The sequence below is a fragment of the Urocitellus parryii genome, chromosome 14 (assembly GCF_045843805.1).
Source record: "Urocitellus parryii isolate mUroPar1 chromosome 14, mUroPar1.hap1, whole genome shotgun sequence".
Taxonomy (NCBI): domain Eukaryota; kingdom Metazoa; phylum Chordata; class Mammalia; order Rodentia; family Sciuridae; genus Urocitellus; species Urocitellus parryii.
This window is the reverse complement of record NC_135544.1, coordinates 20,167,153-20,183,233: the sequence shown is the minus strand read 5'-3', so window position 1 is coordinate 20,183,233 and position 16,081 is coordinate 20,167,153.

The window sequence follows — 16,081 nt, the reverse complement described above, 5'->3', positions numbered from 1 at the left end:
CTGCCCACTAAATGCTGATGGCTCTCCTAAGTCCCGTTCAATGCTCTCTATTCTAAGAGGAAGCATCTGCTCACTTTAGCAGGCAGAAATGTGTTGGAGCTTTTCCATATGCCAATTTATATTTATTTAGGTATGTTTGTAAATATGTTTGTATTCTCTAGTAGGGTGAGTTTGGTTCTATGAAGACAAAGTTTGGACTAATAATAAATGTCAAATTTCCCTTCTAGCTAAGAAACTTAGCACAGTTTGAAAGAGAAACAGGTTGAATAATTTTAGATTCCAATTGATAACGATCAAGTCACAACTTCATTTAACATTTAAAAACAGTTCTGTTTAATAACATTTTGGTAAAATCAGAGTTTAAGGTCAGCCTGGGAAGGGTACAACAAACACCAATCATTGGATGATGGATAAAAATAATGGTACCAAACAATGTGTAGGGTTCACCACATATCAGATATTGAGCTGGACACTTTGTAGGGATGAATTTATTTAAGCCTCAAAACACCTCTGTGAAATGAGTATTAATACTTTCATTGTGAACCACGGGGAGAGCAAGGTTAAGAGAAATGAACTGCTGCCAGGTGCCACAGTGCACGCCTGTCATCCCAGCAGCTCAGGAGGCTGAAGCAGGAGGATCATGACTTCAAAGCCAGACTCAACAACAACAAGACCCTAAGCAACTCAGTGTGACCCTGTCTCTAAATAAAATACCAAATAGGGCTGGGGATGTGGCTCTGTGGTAGATGTGCCCCTCAGTTCAATTCCCAGTATCCCAAAAAATAAAAATAAAAATAAAATAAACAGGGATAGAGAGAATGGTGAGAGATATGAGCTGCTTTGATTTCCATCACATTCTGTGGAGCATCTCAAAGCACAGACCAAATCCAGGTCACAGACTCAGTAAACCCAGTTTTCTTGAACATCTCATGGTTGTCCAATTGTCATGTTGGCCACAGATCATGCTCATGCATTATTCCTTCATTTCGTTTTTCCTTTTGGCGTACCCAGTGTGCCCATCTACATAAGCCCACTAAAAGCTGTTTGAAGACTGAGTCATTTCACCCTCTGTATGAGCTGAGGAAGCTAGCAGGGCCCATTTGTCATTCATACAATTTTTCTTGGAAACCACTTGTGAGGCCGGGTAATAATCCCCAGATGGAAGTCATTAAAGTTTAATTTGTATGCATATGTGACATCTTGCTTTTCAAAATCTTTTTGACTTCACTCTTTCCATTACTGAAACTAATTGATATATATGAGAAATAACTAATTAAAATGAGTGTAAAGCAGTTTCATCAAATATAAAACGTGCCATAAAATGCTAATAAAACTATAAAAATATATAGAAAAATCTGTCAATTACAAAATTAACTTCAGTTGGGGAAGCAAATAGCATTTATTCTTTACAATGCCAAAATAAGTGACTGGTTTGGCATCTAAATGCCTTTCTGCTTAATATTAATACCATCTCAAGAATAATAGTTGTCTTTGCTTCATAATGTTAACCACAATGAGATTTTGAACATGATCATCTAGTTATAAAGTAAATTAAAAAAAAACACAACTCCAAATAGGTAGTTAAGTAGAAACACATCTTGGCTGTGATTAAATAAGTCACTGCTTAGCAAATCATATAAGAATGGAGGTTTCTTATCCTCAGAAGTGACTGATGGCTGGGTGGTAGGGATGGGAGGAGGACATGGGGAGGAGGTGAAAACTTTTATAATGAATAATTCTAGGCAGGATTGAGGCTGTCAGATGGCCCTGGCCATAAAGAATCAGAGAGAGGATCAGGGAGGCCGTGGTCACAGCCAGGAAGGCTGGGAGGTAACATTTATGTACAGACACCAAAGAACAAAGAAATTAGTAGCTATGTTTCTGCACATCCCTTGAAAGGAAAGATCAGAAAAGTCACATCTCAGTTGTGAAAGCATACTTTAAATAGAATCCAGCTGAACTCTTTGCTTGAATTGTCAACTTTTTCATTTTTATTGTTTTTTCTTGATTTGAAATTCATCTAGGCATATTTACATTCATTACTCCTTTTATCCATTGCTCTAACGAATATCGATTGAATGTCTATTCCACATCAAATGATATTTTTACTATCTGTTAAAGATAAGCCTTCCTCTCTTGCACCTGCTCTCAGGGAGCTCGCTGTCAAAGGCAGAATGTGGCTATTTTACATTTAATTATTAAGTAATTATTTGAATATGATCTTGAAGTGTTCTAAACTAGAAACCCTGATTCAGGCTGCCAATAACATTTCAGTAGCAGTAAATGCAAGACTCAGAAGTCGGGAAGGTGTTTGCTTCCTGTATAATGGGGCACCCATGGGAGCATCTGGATCACAGAAAATGTAATTTAGAAGAGATTTTCCAAGTGACCCTAAGGACACATGAGAATTAAGTGTGACAACAAGTTCTTCTAGCTTTGTTGTTCTGTAAGATTCCTAGCTGGAAGAAAATAAAATTTGATTACACAGGTTTAACTGTATTCTTTTATATTATCAAAACAGGATACACCTGACATGGTTGGTGAAAACAAATTGCTTGTATTATCTTAGGAAAAGTCCCTTTTTTTCAAAAAGGGAACTATATAGCTTAGCACTACAGTCTAAGCATATCACCACTTCTTTTTCTTCAATTGACTGTTCAATGTCCAAGTGTTTTTTTTTCATTCCTTTTTTGACATTTTTATGAGTTTGTGTTAGTTATACATAATATTGGGATTCATTTTGACATAATTATAAAACCCTGGAGTATGATTTGCTCTAATTCAGTGACCACCATTTCCCTTTTCCCTCTATTCCTCCCTCTCCCTGTTCCCTTTCACTCTTCATTTGCTCTTTCTCCAATTTATTTACAGGTTTTCTTTTGAAAATTAGTGCCTTGTGGATATACATAAAAGTGAGATTTACTGTGATATATTAACATATGTACATAGGAAATTTTCGTCAGATTTATTTCACAGTTCTTTTCTTTTTCCCATCCCTTCTTCTTTCCTCACAATTTCGTTCCTCTATTCCACTGATATCTCTTCTATTTTCATGAAGTTCACCTCCATACTTTTTTTTGGGGGGGGGTTGCCTTACACTGGTCAAACTTTTGTATATTAGAGAAAACATTTGACCTTTGACCTTCTGAGTCCAGCTTGTTTCACTTAGCATGATCATTTTCAGTCTCATCCATTAATGAAAAAATGCCATAATATTCTTCTTTATGGCTAAGTAATACTCAACTTTGTATATATACCACATTTTTCTTTATCCATTCACCTGTTGATAGGCATTTACATTGGTTCCATTGCTTGGCAGTTGTGAAATGTGCAACTCTAAATATTATCAAACTGCATCCCTATAGTATATATCTTTTGGATATATACTAAGGAGTAGGATAGCTGAGTCATATGGTAGTTCCATATCTGGTTTTGTGAGGAATTTGTGAGCTATTTCCATATTGCTTTCCAAAGAAGTTGTACTACTTTTAATTTCCATCAACAATGTGTGAGTGTACTTTTTTCTCCTGTCCTTGACAACATTTATTATTATTTGTACTCTTGATAATTTCCATTTTGACTGGAGTGAGATGGAATTTTAATGTAGAAGAAACTTATTTCAGCTTTAAAAAGCTATTTATGACAAATCAAAGGCCAACAACTAAACATAAAACCTGAGATCATTTCCTCTAAAAATGGAAATAAAACACGGATATCCACTCTCGACACTCCTATTCAACATATCCATTTTGAAACTTGAAACAGAGCAATCAGGCAAGAGAAAGAAATTAAAGGGATACAAATAGAAAAAAAATAAGTCAAATTTTCTGTTTGCTGATAACATAATCCTACATTTAAAATATCCAAAAACTCCACCATAAGACTTCTACAGTTAATAAATTAATTTAGTAAAGTGGCAGAATACAAGGCCAATACACATAAATCAATCACATACCTATACTTCAGTAGTAAATCTGCTAAAAATTAAGTTAAAATAACTATCCCATTCACAATAACCTCCAAAAAAATACTTACGAATTAATTTAATAAAGGAGGTGAAAGAGCTCCACAATGGAGACTATAGAACACTAAAAGAAGATATTGAAGAAGACTTTAGAAGATGGAAAGACCTCCCATGTTCTTGGACAGGCAAAATTAACCTTGTCAGATGTCCACACTACCAAAAGCACTTTACAGATTCAGTGCACTCCCCATCCAAAATACCAATGACATTCTTCACAGAACTAGAAAAAACCAATTCTAAAATCCATTTTTCTAGGAGCCACAGCAAAGTATTGATGCATGGCCTAGAATTAATGTCATATTGCCCTCTTTTTCTTCATCAAATGGCCTGCAAATTCTTAATGAAGCAGAGATAAATAGGTACCCAGGCTTCTTTTTCAAGTATATAATCAAAAGTAGGGATTCATCCTCATCTCCATCTCTCTAGATAACATACAACATATGATGGTTATCTTGGGGTCAATCTGAGCTAAAGGAGGCTCAGTTGATAAAACATTATTTTGTGGTATGACTCTGAGGGTGTTAGCAAGAGAATTAACAAGAGTGGGTCAAGATCCTTCTCACTTACACCACCAGCTTTCCTTCCAGGTGGCAGGCAGTAATTTCTGAGTTTTTGTTTGTTTGCTTTGTTTTTGTTTTTTTACTTCCACAAATAGCATGAGGCATTTCCTGCAATACACTTTGGGTCAAGGAAAACGGGTTTTTGTAAACAAAACTTAACTCTGTTTTTACAGATTGCCATCATCGAAGGAGTCATAAACAACAGCTCCTTCCTCAAATTCTCTTCAATAAAACAAATATTTGCTGTCCACTTTATTTGTGAGAGGTTTGTACAAAGGCAAAAGAATAATTACTAATAAACTATATATAATATGATAAAGATAGTAAACATATTTCTTGACTGTCTGCCAATTTGAAGTCTACTTTTCTTTCCCTTTCTGAAAAGGGAGTCAGAAAAGTAAGGAGACATATCATATTTCAAAAAAAAAAATTAAAATGCTCTAACTCTTAAGTTGCATAATTAATTTTGTACACCAATAAGGGAGGGAAAGGACCACAATTAGACTATGAAATACCATTTATTATTTCAAACAGTTTAATTAAAAGTGTGAAAATTTTTGCTTTATAATTAATGAAACAAAGTAACTCGTTGAAGGTTAAATATGTAGGGGCACTAAAACTGTAGTAGTCTCACAGAGAAGATTATGCAGTATGAGATGACTCAAAGGCAGGTAGCTGGAGATGGTGGTCGGCCTTCCAAAACAGGTCTCCAAGAAAGTCATTGATCTTCCACAATTTACCATCGTTCCAAGTCTACCACCTGCCTTAAGAATTCTAAACTTTTATTTTATTGATGTCCCAGAGTTGATTGGCAAGGAAATGATAATTTGTGTACCCTAATCTCACAAGAGACTTTCTAGGTCAATTTGTTAATTTGTCATGAGAACTATATCTGCCAAGACTTTCTAACTGAGTGAGCCTGACTAATTTATTTTTCCTCATTAGGCAAATTTTCTGGAAGTTACTGGGTGAGCAAGTATTGTGGGCATATTTGCCTCCCTTCAAAATTTGTATGTTGGATTTTTAACTCCTAGTTCCTCAAAATGTGACTGTATATGAAAATAAAGCTTTTTTTGTTGGTGGTCTTTTTATTAACATATGACAATAGAATATATTTTGACATATCATACATACATGGAGTATAATTTCCCATGCTTGTGGTTGTACATGATGTGGAGTTACACTGGTCATGTATTCATATATGAACATAAGTAAGTTATGTCCAATACATACTACTATATTTTTTCATTGCTTTCCCCATTTCCTTCCTCCCATTTCCCCTGTACAATCCAGTGAACCTCTATTACCCCATCTCCACCATTGTGAGTCAGTGTCCACATATCAGAGAGAATATTCAGCCTATGGGTTTTGGAGATTGGCTTAATTTTCTTGGCATAATCGTCTTCATTTCCATTTAATAGCAAGTGCCATAATTTCATTCTTCTTTATTGCTGAGTAATTTTTCATTCTGGATATCTTCCATATTTTCTTTATCCATTAATCTGTTGAAGAGCTCATAGTTGGTTCCATAACTTCACTATTGTGCATTGAGCTGCTATAAACATTGGTGTGGATGTATTACTATAAGTATGTGGATTTTAGGTCCTTGGGGACTATGCCAAGGAGTCAGATAGCTGGGTGGTTCCATTGCAAGTTTTCTGAGGAATCTCCATACTGCTTTCCAGAGTGGTTGCACCAATTTGCAGTCCTACCAGAAATGTATGAGTCTACCTTCTTCCCCAAATCCTCACCAACATTTATTGTTACTTATATTCTTGATAATTGTCATTATGACTTGGGTGAGATAAAATCTCAGTGTAGTTGTAATTTGCATTTCTCTAATTGTCAGAGTTGTTGAGCATTTGTTCATATATTTGTAGACCATTCATATTTCTGTTTCTGTTAAGTGACTATTCAGTTCCTTTGACCATTTATTGACTGAGTTATTTGGTTTTTTGGTGTTGTGTTTTTTGAGTTCTTTATATATCCTGGAAATTAATGCTCTATCTAAGTAGCAGGTAGAAAAGATCTTTCTCCCATTCTATAAGCTCTCTATGTTCTTGATTGTTTCCTTTGCTGTTAAGAAGCTTTTTGGTTTCATAAAATCACATTTATTGATTCTTGATTTTATTTCTTGCACTTCAGGAGTTTTATTGAGGAATTCAGTTCCTAAGCCAAAGATTTGGGCCTACATTATCTTCTAGTAGGCACAGGTTCTTTGATCTAATGCCCAGGTCCTGGATCCACATTGAGTTGAGTTTTGTACAGGATGAGAGATATGGTATAACTTCATTTTATTACATATGTGCTTCCATTTTTCCCAGCACCATTTGTTGAAGAGGCTATCTTTTCTCCAATGTATGTTTATGGCACCTTTGACTAAAATGAGATCGATGTATTTATCTCTGTGTAGGTTTATCTCTGTGTCTGTCGTTTATCCTGTACCATTGGTCTTTGTGTCTATTTTTGTGCCTATACCGTGCCATTTTTTTGTTTCTATAGCTCTGAAGTATAATTTAAAGTCTGGTATTGTGATGTCACTAAGGATTGCTTTGTATATTCTTGGGCCTCTTATTTTTCCAAATAAATTTCACATCTGCCTTTTCTATTTCTGTGAAGAATGTCATTGGAAACTTAATAGGAGTTGCATTAACTCTGTAGAGCACTTTTAGTAGTCTGCCCATTTTGACAATATTAATTCTGCCTATCCAAGAACATAGAATATTTTTCCATCTTCTAAGGTCTTCTTCAATTTCTTTCTTCAGTGTTCTATATCTTTTTATTGTAGAGGCCTTTCACCTCTTGTTACAATGATTGCCAAATATTTTATTTCCTTCAAAGCTATTCTGAATGGGACAGTTTTCCTGATTTCTCTTTCATTTGATTCACCGCTGATATATAAGAATGGAATTGATTTATGGGTATTAATTTTATATCCTGCTACTTTGCTAAATTCATCTATTGGTTCTAGAAGTTTTCTGGTGGAGTTTTTTGTGTCTTCTAAATACATAATCATGTCATCATGAAATAGGTATAGTTTGAGATTTTCTTTTCCTAGTTTTATTCCTTTAATTAAATTCTTCTAGTTGTTCTGGCTAGAGTTTCTAACACTCTGTTCAATAGAAATGGTGAAACATAGCATTTCTGTCTTGCTCCAATTTTTAGAAGGAATACTTCCAATGTTTTTCCATTTTTAATGATGTTAGCCTTGGTTTTAGCATACATAGCTTTTACAATATTGAAGTATGTTCCTACTATCCCTAGTTTTTCTAGTGTTTTGACCCTGAAAAAGTGCTGTATTTTGTCAAGTGCTTTTTCTGAATCTATTAAGATAATCATTTTATTCTTTAAGTTTATTGATGTGATGAATTATATTTATTGATTTCCACATGTTGAACCAACCTTGCATACCTGGGGTAAATCCTACTTGGTCATGGTGCAATATCTTTTAAATGTTTTTGTATGCAATTTGCCAGAATTTTATTAAGAACTTTTGCATCTATGTTCATCAGGGATCTTGGTGTAAATTTTTTTTTCCTTGATGTGTCTTTGGATGGTTTTTGTATCAGGGTGGCACTAGCTTCATAGAATGAGTTTGGAAGAGTTCCCTCCTTTTCTATTTCATGGAATAATTTGAAGAGGATTGCTGTTAGTTCTTCTTTGAAGGTCTTGTAACACTTGTCTGAGAATCTATCTGGTCCTGGGCTTTTCTTTCTTTCCTTCTTTTTTTTTGGTTGTTGTTGTAACTACATTCATTCACATTTGTGAAACCCTTAGAAAACTTTTATTAAGAGGATTTTCCCATATTTCTAATGATCTACTAAATCTTGATTTCCAATATTAACTCTAAGACATCATTTTTACTTTTATGATTCATCTCTTACATGAAATCTTATATACAATCTATAAAACAAGCTACAAATCAACATTAAAATATCATGAAGTCAGATGCCAAATAAAATATTTGGAAAACAAATACTATTTAAAAGAATCATAAAAGATTTCCTAGGAAATCTTGACAAATGGGTAGGATTTTAACAGGTAGAGATTGAGGCAAGTTATAGCACAATATTTTTCTCCAAAAATGTGCCCTAAACTTCACTAATGTTTCATTACTCTTGTTATAAATAATCTCTAAAAGTTCCCCTCTTCTCATAAAACAAACAAAAGAAGAAAATAAAGAAAGTATTGAGTATAATAATATAACTGAACACAGTGTCCCTGACTCTTATTGTTTAGATCTTTAATGTCCCCCAAAAGACGTGTTAGGCAATGCAGGAATATTCAGATGTGAAATAATTTGATTATAAGAGCTATAACCTCATCAACAGGTTAATCAATTTGATAGACTGATGATCTGAATGGATTACTGGGTCATAACTCTAGGCATGCCCTACAGTGGCCAAAGGCATGCCCTTGGGAATTATACCTTGTCCCTGGTTCTTCACAGTCTTCTCTCTCTTATGTGTTCTTGTTCTCTCTCTCTCTCTCTCTCTCTCTCTCTCTCTCTCTCTCTCTCCTCCCTCCCTCCCTCCCTCCCTCCCTCCTTCGCTTCCTCATTGCCATGATCTGAGCAGTTCTCCTCCACCATACCCTTCTGTCTGTCAGGACGATCTGCTTCACCTAAGGCCCAGAACAATGGAATCAGCTGAGCATGGATTGAACCTCTGAAACCCGTGAGCTGAGAATAAACTTTTCTTCTTGAAGTTCTTTTTCTCAGGTATTTTTGGACACAGTGATGAACAGCTGAATAATACACTGACCTAAATATTACAAGTGAGTATAGAGAATCAGGCCTGAGACGAAGGAAATATTATAAGGTCCTTGAAAAGCAGAGGCAAATAATAATAACTATTATTATTATTATTATTTTGTTATTAAAGTAATAATGAATTTTGGAAGATAATAAAGGAAACAGTTGTATAGATACACATTGAAATACTAAGAAGAAGTACTAATAGAATAATTGGGTGAATCTCTGAATGAAGAAGTCAGACTCAAATGATGGCATATTGTATGAATCTGTTCATCTGCATTCTGAAGAAGGACAATCTATAAGGATAAAGAATAAATCAGTGGTCCTTATAGGTTAGAAATAGACGAAGAGTGTGATTATGAAAAGTCATTTTTTGAGGTGCTCTGAGTCTTGGTTATAATGATGTTTACCTAAATCTATTCAGTCATTCCCCCTTACCCACAGTCTTGATTTCCACATTTTGAGTTACCTGAAGTCAGCCATTCTCTTAAAATATCAAATGAAAAATTCTAGAAATAAACCATTCATAAGTAACTGTTTTACAGTATATTGTTATAATGTTTATTTTTGCTGTTAATCTTTTAATGTGTAAACTTTACCATAGATATGTATATACAGGATAAACCAGTACATAATGAGTTTGCAGAAAGAAATCATGAACAAGTCAGAAGCTTAACCTTCAGCAGGCAGGTAAGTATGCCTTGTGAGGATAATATTTAAAAAATAGTGAGCTCAGAGAGGACTTCTCTGGATACAAGAAAATGGATTATTTGACTTTAACATTTTTGCTACCAGAAAATGCACTTGGAGATATTCACCAGTCAGTTGGAAATATGGATCTGGAATCTAAAAGAAAATTTTCAAAAGAAAAATCAAGTTAAAGTCAAGATTCTTTAATCCACTTGCTTAGAAGCGTTAAATGCAGCCGTAGTCTTGGAAACGGTCACTCAGAGGGGACCATATATGAACACGAGGATGAACCTAGGAGGTGAATTGTATAGGGAGCAGAGCTGCTAGTGTGTAGCCAAGCCCAGGCGCCTCTCAAGTATCTTACCATATGCATTTGGCATTAAGCATTAGCTTGATATCCTGATCTTTTTAAAAACCAGCATGTACTCATCTCAAATTGTATATGCATTCTAATATTTGCCCAATATGTGAACATAGCACACCTACAGTGGCCAGAAAAAGGCTAGATGATATAATGTTACTATTTATTCCTGGGAGACAAGCCTGGATCTCTATCAAACTCCAGATGTCAGAATGGAACAAATTATCCAGGTTTTTGAGCTACTTGTTCATTCTTGCAGTGAATAGAAGTGATAAATTGAAGGGCTGTGTGTGGGTGTGAAGGATCCAGAGTGTAATGCCTGGTAGATTGGATTTTAGGCAGATGAAACTGTAGACTCCTTTATTATAGCACAATATTTTTCTCCAAAAATGTGCCCTAAACTTCACTAATGTTTCATTACTCTTGTTATAAATAATCTCTAAAAGTTCCCCTCTTCTCATAATATGCAGAAGCCTGCATCTTATTTTTCCTATTTCTCTGTGACTGTAGAGCATAATGAGTCACACTGGCTTGTGGAGTCCTGTTAATGACCAACCAGACCCCTGCAGCTTGCAAAAATAGGTGGGTGTCATAAACCATTCAAATATTTTTAAAAGGGATCTGATTTTCATATGGATGTCTTTCTGTGTAGAAATCCTAAGAGACAGAAAATTATTTCTCATAGGGTTAGGAATTATAATTAAAGCCTCGGAAATTATATGACAAAGATCTCTTTAAGATAGAGTAATCTAAAGGAACAATTTTAGTTATACCTTTGTGTTGCTATTTGCAAAAACATAATAGACGTTATGGTATAGAGCCTTGGTTAACAACAAGCATTCCAAAGTAGAAAGAGAATAAACTGATTGGGCTTTTTTTTTTTTAAGTTATATACACTAAAGTATTTGTGGAATAACAGAAATGAGATGTAAAGATTGTCTAGCAATTGTCCTTTCCCATTTTGAAAACAAACTGCTGGATTTTGTAGATTGGTTTACTCAACCTGCATTTCTCACTTCTAACTGCAGAATATGGAAATCAAAACAAAAAAGAACACATTTTTGAAATTCTTTTGAAGCAAGGGTTCTGGAAGCAAATTAGACCTGCCAATCATATGCATGGGCATGAAATTTAGAAAGCAAAAGTGAGGCAGAAGCCACCTTCCTGTCACATTGTGTCTGTTTCTGCTTGCAAGCCCATGGGAAAACAAAATTTTTCTATGCAAAAATTGAACAGCAGCATCCCTTTCTAGCTCTGCTTTGCCCGATACATCGTCACTAGCTTCTTGTGACCATTAAGCACATGAAAGGTGGCTAGGGCACATGGAAATGTTTTGTAAGCATAAATTACACAGTAGATTTTGAAATCTTAGCACCCCATAGCCCCCAAACATAAGCAAATAAAGTATTCCATTAACTTTTCTATGGATTATACATTGAAGTGCTTCTATTTTTGTCAGATAAAACATGTCATTAAATTAATTTTGCCAGTTTCATTTCACTTTTTTTTAATGAAGCCATGAGAAAATTTGAAATTAGAAACATGCTTCACATTTGTGTTGCTATGAGACAGCATGGGTCCTGCTTTCCTGTGATGCAGAGAACAGGTGAAACAGTTGTGTGACTTCTCTATCCACCTTCTGAGTCCCTGGATGACAGCTGTGGATATCGGTACTCCAGCTCCTCTGCTGTTAGGAGGCTGTGGGATTGGGCTCCTGATTCTAGGTTTCCATGGTCACCTCAGAGGTAGTAGTTTTCCTAATGGATTGGTACAAGCTATGGGTCACTGCAGGTTCTCCTTGTGCTCTTCCTTCAGTATCTCCCTTTATTTTGTAAACATCTACTAATCCATGCTATATTTATTCTTTCTTATTTATAATTCTTTATGTGTTTTCTGTTCCTTGCATTGAATCTCAGCTGATAAAAAGAGAAACCTCTAAAATAGTAGGAGCAATTTCTAGAATGAGATACTGCTAGTGTTTGGCTTTAAAAAAAATTTAAAAAAAAAAAAAGATTCTACCATGGGAAAATCAGCTATTGCAATGACAAATCCTCTGGAGCTCGGGAAAGATCTTCAGTATGTGACATGGGATGTGTGTGTCCATCTTTTTGCCTGAATATAGCAATTATAACACCAATATTTGCTTATTTCAAACAAGGAGCCAATATTGAAAACCCTACAAGCGATTTCTCTTAAAAGATACCTGTACAAGTAACACTATTTTTAACCACAGAAGTTTAAAGAGAAGACTGCAATAAAAGGAGAAGAAATGAGATGGCCTCAATCTGAGATGAACCATTCTCTGGTCAAACCTGATTTCCATGATAAGGGCCTACAAAATTACTTGCCGTTTTTCTCATTTTCGGCATCACGGAAACGGCATGAAAATGATGACCTCCCTTTCTGTGTTTCCCGTGTAAAAGCGAATCATGAATCTGCCTGGTTATCATTGGCATCGTTCTATTTTATATAGAGGTTGTTGCCTATTTCCCATCTGGGTTTCTTCATGCACACTCCTGGGCAGGCAGCGATGATATCACAACAACATCAGAAAATTGCTGCTTTCGTTGGTATAGTAGCTCTCTGGGTTGCTTTGCAGTTGTAGGAAATGAACGTGTCATCCACAGCCAGGCAAGGTTTTAGATGTAAATGGATAAAGTGCCAACCTCTAGCTGTCACTGTGAGAAGGTACATTGCTTAAAGCCAAAGTCAGCACAATAACTACTTGTGTGTGCACACACACAGTGTGTTACTTTAAGGCAGCTTTGTTTTATACCTATCATATCATGTGTCCGACAGTACAAAAAAAAGACTTTTATTAGCAGTGTTTGGGAGAAAGGATAGGAAATTACTACTAATAATAATAATAATGATAATGGTTTTGTGCTTCTTTTTAACTTTTGTACTTATATTTTTTGATGTAGCATTAAGTGCAGTAATTTTAGGATAACAGCTAACAGACAAAAAGTAGGAAGCTAGGATTCACTTGAAGGTAATGGGGTTACAGGCTGCTCTGTGATTTTGGGGGCCAGGTCCTGAAACTCTCAAGTCATCTGATAGATGATAAATTTTTGAATTTGGCATATTAAAGAAACCCAATTACACACGTGAAACAAAGTCATGGATTTGCTTACAGTATGGAAAGAAGGAAGAGAGAAAATAGAAGATGGATGAAGTTAGAAATGAGAAAATGTAGAAAAATGGTGGGGAGAAAAGAAGAAAGGAAGGAAGACCTAATAGAGAAAGCCGGGAAGGGAGAAGGAAAAGGAACACAAGGGAGAATGAGGAGAGAATGACAGGAAATCTATGAAGAATTAATATTTATCCAACTTAGAGTTCAAGGAGTATGTTCTTTTTCTCTGTGGACTCGAACTGACCTATTAGAAACAAAGCACTCAACTTTGGAAGTCTACCACACCTCTAGGAAGCACAGACTCTTCACAAGGAAGCTTGATGGAGTGCAATTCACTTCCACCCCACCTGCTCCACACACCTTCTCCATGCTAGAAAGAAAACATGGAGTGGAAGAAGAAATCTCGAGAAATTTACAAGTAAAAGATGTACTCTACTTCCTGCCTCCAAGGAGGGACTAACCCTGGGAGGAGAAAGGTGCACAATAAAAATCTTACACATATATAAGTCAAGTAAAAATACCCACTTCCAATACTTCACTCAAATACCTTGAGGTCACAGTGACGAATTAGCGAGCCATTATCTACAAACTCACCATCTTCTCACTCCTGTTTCTGCCTTTACCAGTTTCAGTTCTATGGCACATTATCATTCCTTCCTGGAAAACAATAGCTTCGATTTCTTTGTTCTTTTCTCATCCATCACATTTGCCTGTAAAGAAAGAAAAAAAAATACCTAGAATAAATACATCAGTGTTGGGGGGGGGGATCCAAGATGGCAAAATAGAGGAGGTACTGTTTCTGGCTGCTCTGTGGAATTAAACCAAGAAAGCAGTCAGGCAGCGTCACAAGGTCTCACCTAGACGGAATACAACATCTCAGAGTGTGCGACAGGACCCCTATACAGCGGATTTTCATAGAAAACATCAGAGCTGAGACCACCTGCGCAGAAATCAGGGCCTCTGGGTTCCAGTAAGACTCCGGACTCCAGACCCAAAGCCCGAAGTTCTGGCACACACAGGGCTCTCAAGCGTTGGAGCAGAATCACCTCATCAGCTGTGCTGGCTCCCACACAGGTCACTCAGCTGCAATCTAGCCACAGCATAAAGCCATCCCAGCTCCCCCACCTCACCAGACACCCCGGCTCTGGAAGCAGACCAACTCCATCTTAGAAAACCTCTCTTGCTATTTTTTGGTGGGCATGGCTATCAGCTGGGACCTCCGTTTGAACAGGTACCTGGTTTCCAACTTCCTCCTCCTCCCCCATCCCCAGCTGTGATGACTTGGCACCACCACAACCCAGCACAAAAACTGCTCTCAGCTGAAAGGGAGTGGGAGCACAATGGGACCATGGCACCGCCCACCTGGCACAAGCCTGGGGGTGAGAAGTCCCACAGTTGGGACCTAATAAGCAAAAGAGGGGAGGGTTCTAAAAACCAGAAGCAAAACAGAGAGACCAGGATTGGGAAGCTAAAGGCAGGAGAGGGAGACAATACTGGGTGGGGGGGGGCCCTCAGGTCTTCTCACCCTGGTTACCTACACCACCCTGAGGACAGAGACTCCAGCTTAAAATAGGCTACTACACCGACTGGAAGAGAAGGGAGGCAGGAAGGAAATGGAATTCTAAGAGTATTTTTTTTCCCTTCTTATCCTTCTTCTTTCTCCTCTACCCTTCTAACCTCTGATCCTCACAACCCCAACATATGTGAAACCAAGAACTTTACATAAAATAGAACTTTGAGAACTGAGTCACCTGAATAATATAATATAGAGGAATTTCATAACCCCCCGTTGTTATTCTTTTTTCTTCTCTGTTTTCTTTATTTCTTTCTTTCCTTTTTTCTTCTTTCTTCTTCTTTCACCCTCCAAATTTTACTATTTTAACATCCTGTAATTTTCAAAATACTTATGTGTTCATTTTTATGTGCTCTACTGTCCTCCCACATACTTGTCTACCCTAAATTACCTCCTGTCTATTCCCCTGCTACTAAGCCTCTTCATTAGAGTTATCCTTCAAATTTCCTAAGTTATATTAACCCCATTCTCTCACATCTTTCCCCCTTAGCATATCATCCTATGCCTGACCCCCAGTTCACTGTCCTCCACCAGAAACTGTACGCCTTTTATGAAACTACTGATTATATTTTAAATAATAATTAAATCCAAAATTTTCGGACATTGAGACTAACTATAAATGTCTGAATAACAATAATTTGTTCATAGGTGATGTACATCATAGGTGATGTACTGTTGATATTAGGATCTGTTAATAAATTGTCCTTCCACACAAAGAAGGGATCTTGGAACCATTCAAGAGCACTTCAAATCTATAGGGTAAAAAAAAATAACACACCAGTCCCACAGAGCTGGAAAGAAAGAAACACGACCAACATGAAAAGACAAGGGAAAATACCACAAAAAATTCAAGACAAAACATCATTAGAATTGACAGCAACAGCAGAAAAAATTACAGAGAAAGATTTCAGGATATACATGAATAAAATGTTTGGGAATCTCAAAGAAGACATTAGGGAACAAATACAGGCAGTAAAAGATCAC